The sequence below is a fragment of the Coenobita brevimanus genome, chromosome 18 (genome assembly GCF_032717465.1).
Source record: "Coenobita brevimanus isolate Jiangsu-jjx chromosome 18, ASM3271746v2, whole genome shotgun sequence".
Lineage (NCBI taxonomy): Eukaryota > Metazoa > Arthropoda > Malacostraca > Decapoda > Coenobitidae > Coenobita > Coenobita brevimanus.
In genome coordinates, this window is record NC_136971.1 from 19,045,783 (window position 1) to 19,053,129 (window position 7,347).

At 41.4% G+C, this 7,347-nt stretch overlaps 1 non-coding gene across 1 annotated transcript; it reads left to right on the plus strand.

Moving 5' to 3' along the window:
• Window positions 1–2,038: 2,038 nt before the first annotated feature.
• Window positions 2,039–2,157, plus strand: LOC145391538 (5S ribosomal RNA). The gene has a single exon (XR_013895857.1). It is a non-coding gene; the product is annotated as a 5S ribosomal RNA (ribosomal RNA).
• Window positions 2,158–7,347: the final 5,190 nt, after the last annotated feature.

Below are 7,347 nucleotides of genomic sequence, written 5' to 3' on the forward strand. Positions count from 1 at the left end.
TGTACCGTTCACCATGTGCTTTGAGAGAAACTATACAATATGGGTTCTGTGTCGTGGCGAAGACGCTTGGCTGTCTCAGGAATCATTGAAGCTATACGGCACCTGCTTTTCACTAGTGATTATGATCTTCGCTTTGTGCAGTGGCTTCCCTGTTATGCGTTGATCTTTGTTTTTGCAGCCATTCTGTTAGATTACATGTTCCTTTCACTGAGAGGTACAAAGGTGCAAGTTAATTCTCTTTAGAGTCTATAGTATATAAAGGATTAACTTGCACTTCTTTTGCCTTTTCCACACCACCAAATGAGGTGGGGACACAGGTGTGTAATTAATTTTTTTTGCAGTTTGCCAGTTTTCAAGAGACTGTATTAAACCTGTAACAAAGTCGTAAACTACTGCATTTTGAAAGCCATTTGCAGTGGTACCTAATTTATGGCAGTGTTCCTGCAAATTAAGAGGTTTGCTCTGTGGCCTTGACCATTGCTGGATCGCTGAGCCTGAGGTTAACCCAAGCGTACTGATCACTAAGACGAGAGTACAACGTCAGCTGAACTGGATTCGTTTGTCACCTGAATCATCAAAATCGGTCCGTATTCTTGTGGTCTGTAGTGCACGAACGAATAGAATGACGGATGAACGGATGTACGAGAAACTTTCATTCATGCTCACATGCTTAAAATCTCAATTCTGTATTCGAATAATACTCTATCCACTTTGACTTGGCCTGTATTTATCATCTCTGCGTCTTGCATGCTGAACTGTAGCAAGAGATTAATATTAGAAAAAAGTGCTAGTCACAAAGAAGGGCTGTGGCAAGGATTTAAAGCTGTGGTATTCTGTTATGCCGCTTCTGAGCCGCAGGATGTAAGCCGCACAAGGACAAATTTCTCCGGTAAGTTCTGGGAGAAACATATTCAGGTGCGGCAGCCATAGTAAACAATGAAGTACGTTACTGGATTCAAGGAATTTTTCTTTCCCCTTGGCCAGACACGGTTTCATAAATTATCAATGGATAGTAAAGCGTACCCGAAAACATGCACAGCACTCCTCTGCAGCCCCACTCCACAGCAGGAAACTGTGAAACCTGAGTTGGAAAAATAAATAATGCCATAGTTAACTGTTTTTTTTTTTCTTTTAACATTCCAGTTGCCATGGTAACGCTTTCTCTAAGACCTTCCTCCTCCTTCGCCTAGAGAAATGGTCTGTCTTGCTACTCCTCGTGCAGGTTGTGGAGTGTGGACAAAACGTGAAGATTTGGGGCAGTATTCTCGTCCGCTAAGGAGGCTCCTGATGCCCTGAGGGGTGTAGGCTACTCTCTGTGGCATGGAGACTACCTCACACCTCCTCTTTGGTAGTTTATTTTGCCGGCTACCTCTTACTGTTCTCTTGTATATTGTTTATGCCTTTGCAATATTGATCAAGTTTGCATAAATAAAATACAAGGTATTAATACGCCGTGTGTAGAAAATAGCTTTAACAATGAACCGCTAGAAAGCTTCGTGTTGATCCAGTATAGCCTACTAGTCGGCTAAGGAGGCTTCTTGGCATCTTCTCCTCATTGGTTTGTTTAGGCTTGCTCGTCTTTGATATCTATGCAAAGTATGCCAATAAGAGTACTATAAAGAACGCTTTAGAGAATAATAAGGTGTATTACAGAAGCAAAATTGCCAAGGATGAGATGTTGAAAGCATCCTAACCCAGTGTGAATACGAGTGTTGGAGACAAAAAAAACTGCTGTAGGCGGTGTGGCAGCCTTGACGTGATGCTTTACGGTATCTGATGAAGGTCCGGCATACGAACTCTCTTGTTGCCAGATATGTCTTTTCAGTGGCGGATCCAGGGATGTGGGGGCAGAGAGGCCGCATCCCTCCTTTTACGTCAGCAGCATTTTTATTTTTTCACCTGCAGCAGTATACAGAATTACTGAGTGAAAAACAACAGTACATATATGACAGTTTCACATTATTTGAACAGGACCCTACTAATGAAACTGTGTATATGGTGGTGATTAAATAAACTGTGTAATGTATTTTAATTGTTATATAACGGCCATACCACGTTGAGTACACCGCTTCCCGTCCGATCAGCGAAGTTAAGCAACGTTGGGTCTGGTTAGTACTTGGATGGGTGACCGCCTGGGAACACCAGATGCTGTTGGCATCCCTACGTGTCAAGTGGGGTTGGTGAAGGATTAGTGCCCCTCCCTGTAAAACAATTAACTCTAAGCCCTTGGCCACCCCGTCTGGGATGGATGGCGTCTGGGAATGAATGAATATAAATAACAAAATACATGACTGTTGTGAACAGGTAATAAAAGGACCCTCCTGGCAAATGCTGGATCCGCCCTTATATATGTCGTCGTACTGCCACATGAGGTTGGAATGTAAGAGAAGAAACTGACCGTAGAACAACAAGTTAGTGCCAACCTGTGGGGGGGGGGATTCTAAGTGGCACTGGAGGCTAAGTAGCATCTGTTTCTTTGCCATTTGTCGTTCAAATTACGCAGCAGTATTCTCTTTTATGTTATTCATATATTTCTAGCATCGAGGTAGTTTGCTTCGGTTACATACAAAAGGATTAAAAAATAATGTGATGTGCCGATAGATCGCAAAATGTGCAACAAAATCTCCTACGCCACGTGAAATACTGTTCTTGTCTGGTAATTTCCATGGATGTTTTAATGACACGGCACAGATGGAAGTGGATTGGTCATGTTTCGTTATTAACTGTGCTTGGTATTTGGTTTTACCTTAAATATCCTTTTATTGCTTAGACTACAAAGCGCCTGTATATGATCGTGGCTCGTGATAATTTCACGCCCATACCGTTCAGCCCACAACACTCATCAGTTCGAACCGTAGCCTACTTCCCTCGTCCTCTCCATTATCCACCACCATTTTAGTCCATTCTGCCCACACTTCTTCAGCCACTGCGTGGGGAGGGGGGTGGCTCAGAGGTAGATCGTTTGACTAGAGATCGCGAGGTCGAGAGTTCGCGCCCCGCACGGGTAGCTGCCTCAGTGGGAGGAGTAGCGCTCTCCCGTCACCATAGCAGGGCTATAACATGATGCATTATCGTCTAGCTAGGGGGAATAATCCCTTCAACTACTACACATTTTTTCCGTCTGCCCACCCGCCCACTTCCAAATTTCTAGGAGAAATCTGTGACTTCAACTTTCCCTCAGCACACACCTTTCCTAATGTAGTGTCTAACTTGGTAGGGTGTGCTCTTGCCTTGTTCCGTCATTCATCATCATCCTACCCACAGCTTTTCACCCTTCGTTATGTCTCCCCCCAGCCCTTCAGAATTATAGGAGAAGAGATTTGTACTGCACTTTACCAGTCGAGAAATATAGGGCCCATCATCCCAGCGTATACTTCCTCGAACATGCCCCGCTTTCCAGCACCATTCCACCCACTCATTCCTCCTCAGCGTCTGTTTAATACCGGCACATTTTGCATTAGTGACATAGAAGAAAATTATTAAGTTACAATTTACAAGATAAATCGTTCAGGAAGAGGCTCTGTGAAATCTTCGAAAGCAAGTAGAATCAGTCTAAATCAACCTCAGTTAACCATAAAAGGCATGGAGGCCTCTGACGAACTTCATACAGCAAAATCAGTATTGGATGAATATCATGCAAAGGAGTAAAACCTTACAGTACGATGATGTGTCTTACATGTTAATTTTGCCACCACCAGGCGATTTATTGGAGCTTAGGAGAGACCTTTCGAAATGGAGAGGTTAGATGCAGCCTTCACGGATCTCAGTACATCTAGGAATCATCCCTAAGTCGCATTAAATCATCTAGTGATAGTCTGATTAAAAAAAAAAAAAAAAACATTAAAAAAGTGCAGTACCCTCTCCCTGTAACTGGTCTTCGGGCTGAGCATTTGACGCTGCCTTTTGAGCTTGGCCTTTAACTGATTGCTCTCAAATTCGATTCATTTCATGCTTGTCTGACTCCCAACCCTCCCACCAAATTTGGTCCAAATCGGTTCAAAACTGTTTGAGTTGAACTTGTGCTGTGACCTGTTCCTTTGACCCTATTGTTCTGAAAAGTGAATTTCTTCCTTCTTGGCTGAATCTCAGTCATTCGACCAGTTTTGTTCTAAATCGAACCAGAAGTGTTTGAGCTATAAAGTCAAAATTTTTACCTTTCCCTTTGACCTTGATCTTTGATTGATTGTTCTCCCGGTTAAACCATTTCATTCTTGCCTTACTCTGAACCCTTCTACCAAGTTCAGTTCCAGTCCAATAAAAATCTTTGTAACTGACTTGACCATGTAACTTTAACTTTTGACTTAGTCCCCCTAAAGCATTAAAGCAGCTCCTTGTCTGACCCTCATCCCTTTCACCAAGTATGGTCCACTTCAGATTTAAAAAATGTTTTAGTTATTTAGTTCACACACAGACACATACTGTATGGAGTCACATGTTGACTTTTCCCGTGACCTTGACTTTTGACTGAGTGTTCTCAAATTTGAATCTTGCCTTCATTCCGTGAACAAAGTTTGACCTAAATCGGACCAAAACTTGTTATGTTGATTTTGCTGTGACCATTACATTTAACTTATGTTCTAAAAACACCAGGTCAACTCCTTGGTTAACTCTCAACCCATTCTCCCAATATTGTTAAAATCGGATCAGAACTGTGACTTCTTTTGTTAGCATACAGTCAAACAGACAGAAGCACAGAGGCGTGCTGATTAAAACAATATCGTTCTCTCACTATCGCGAGCGCTAGTGTAACAAGTCAGTAACTGTATTGAAGGTGTTGACTATTGTAGATGTCACCTAAACTGATTTAATTCCTTAGTGGACCTGAAGCCATCAAATGGAGCAAAACTGACCTGAAGACCTGAAAAGACAGAAGTGGTCCTGAATCTCCTTGATTTGGTTTATACGTGGGTGAGGCGGCCTAGTGAGACTACTGTACAGTGGATCAAAGCATACGTGAATGGTTCTGTATGAATGTTAATACTCTGAGACTCCTGCGCTCACTCTCAGCTGAATAAAATCGTCAGACGGTAGTTGGTATAGAATTGTCGCGACCAAGAAAAGGTTGTGATACTCGGATTAACATGCACAGGCTGCCATGACTCGCTTTCTGCTCATAAAATTGTCTGGTGTCTGATGGGATAGAATACTAAAGTTGTCCCAAGCATGAGCGGGATAATGGATCTGGGTGAACCTGAAATGGCATGAATGGACTTGAGGTCGACTTAATGTACAGGATCCTCCAACAGTAGTGTAAGAATTTTTGTTTTCTGTGAGGGACATAAAGCATATTATTAAGCCCTAGGTCAGAGTTAGCAAAATTTTGGAACAGTAAGATTTATTATTGAAAATATAAGTATCCCAGAATCCTATTAACATTGATCGAAACCTTACTGATCTGTTTTGTATCCATCACACGAAACTGAAATCTCTGCACCACCTTTAGCGAAACCTGTAATTGTGCCTTGAGTGGCCTGAAGAGATGTCTGTGGACGAGTGACTTTGACTGGCCTTTTATTGGTCTGACGAGACCAAACTGGACCTGAAACTGCCTGGTTGAGTCTGAGGTGATCTAACAAGCCCCTAAACCCTTCAGTTTAAAAATGTATAATATAGCTGATCCTGCTGTCTCCAGACGAGAGTATTCAACTTAGGATAGATTTTTAGTTGTGAAGAAGTTAATGAAGCTATATTTAACCCATCCACATCGAAGTCTCCAGAGTTGGATAAATCGTGTGTTGGTCGCTGTAATACATTATGAATATGTCATAGGACGGAAGTAGTCAAGTGACCTATATAGACCAGTGGCCAAATATCCTGAACTCCAAAACTGTAAACACTTTTTTTTTTTTTTTTTTAATGGGTTAATGAACCATAGGGATCCTAGATGCTGACTCAACCAGATACTAGCCTGACAAGTTTGGACAGTTCACAATTTGCATACATCCAAGCTGGGTGTTGCTTAATATGAGTCAAATAGAACTAACTCATTCAGTGATCAAGTCTACCAAACCCTAAGAAAAATATGACTAAATAAAGGAAAAGTCAGACACTTGGCAACCCCAGGTTTGCACGAAACAGCGACACCAGGCTCATGGAAGAAAGCTGAATTGCGTGGAATTCTAGAAAACCTACGTATCTTGTACAGTATACCATGCATCTTGGAGCAAAACAGAGGGACGCTGACCTCTTTCTAAAAGTAACCCACCACATTTCAAACTCCTTTACACATTCCCATAGGTTATGCGTCCAGTTCTCAAAATTTCAAACCTTATTTAACCTCATGACAGAATAAGTCCCACTGTACAACATCAGCTGGTGTGTAGGACTGGATGCTATGTTGGCGGACTTAAAGTAATCGGTGCTTAAGTAACTCCATAACTCTGTCACTCAGAGACAGTGACGTTTCTAGGGCTAACCACTGGGAGGATCAGATAGAAATGAAAATAACTTACAAATGAAGCATTCCAAAAGGACAGTTCTACTGTCTATGTATAAGTTTTTAGATGTGACTCATTCAGTTTTAATGCCGTGTTAATGGTTGGCAACAGAAACTCAAGTTGGCTGCCGAACGATGAAAGTGAAAATGGAAGACAAGCATAAAATATGACTGGAACGTGTTAGATAGATAATTCTGGTATTCAGTTGTTAGAGAAATCTAATTTAGGTTAAATGCCAGATGTTTTATTTTTGTTTAGAATGAAAAAAAAAAAAAAAACAGTACGAGCGTAGTGAACTCTCAGTAAATTACGAGTGTGTGCGAAGCTGACGATAAACTAGAAGTGACTGTGCACGGCCAAGAACAGAAAAGTTATATCTGAGAGGCCAACACTGTACTGACCACAAGAACAGATGCATATCATGATACTGATTAGACTTAATTCATTTTCTGCCACTGGACAGACACCCTTAAAGAAGAAAGCACAACGAAATTATATATATAGTGATAAGTAAGGAGATGATAGATGACTCACTGCCATCAGATAATTTATTCTATAATTTTGTTCAATTGTAGTATTGAATTAGTTGAATATGGCTAACTCTTCCAGTCCAACAAGTGTTTCCTGTGCCCACTATAACTGTCTGGTGATGGTCTGAAGATTAAGAGAGAGAGAGAGAGAAACAATTCAGAATAAGGGGATCAACGAAGTGACGTATGCATCTTCTTTTATCGTCTTCCTATTCCCAGACGATTTTATTCAGCATGGAATACACTTTTCTGACTGCAGGGTTTGCATACAGAGTCCACTAACTCCTCCATCACCAGGAGATCACATATGCTGATTAAAGTCTTCTGGGAGTAGCGAGAATAAACTACAAAAATACTTCTTGCTATTGGAATAGTTAATT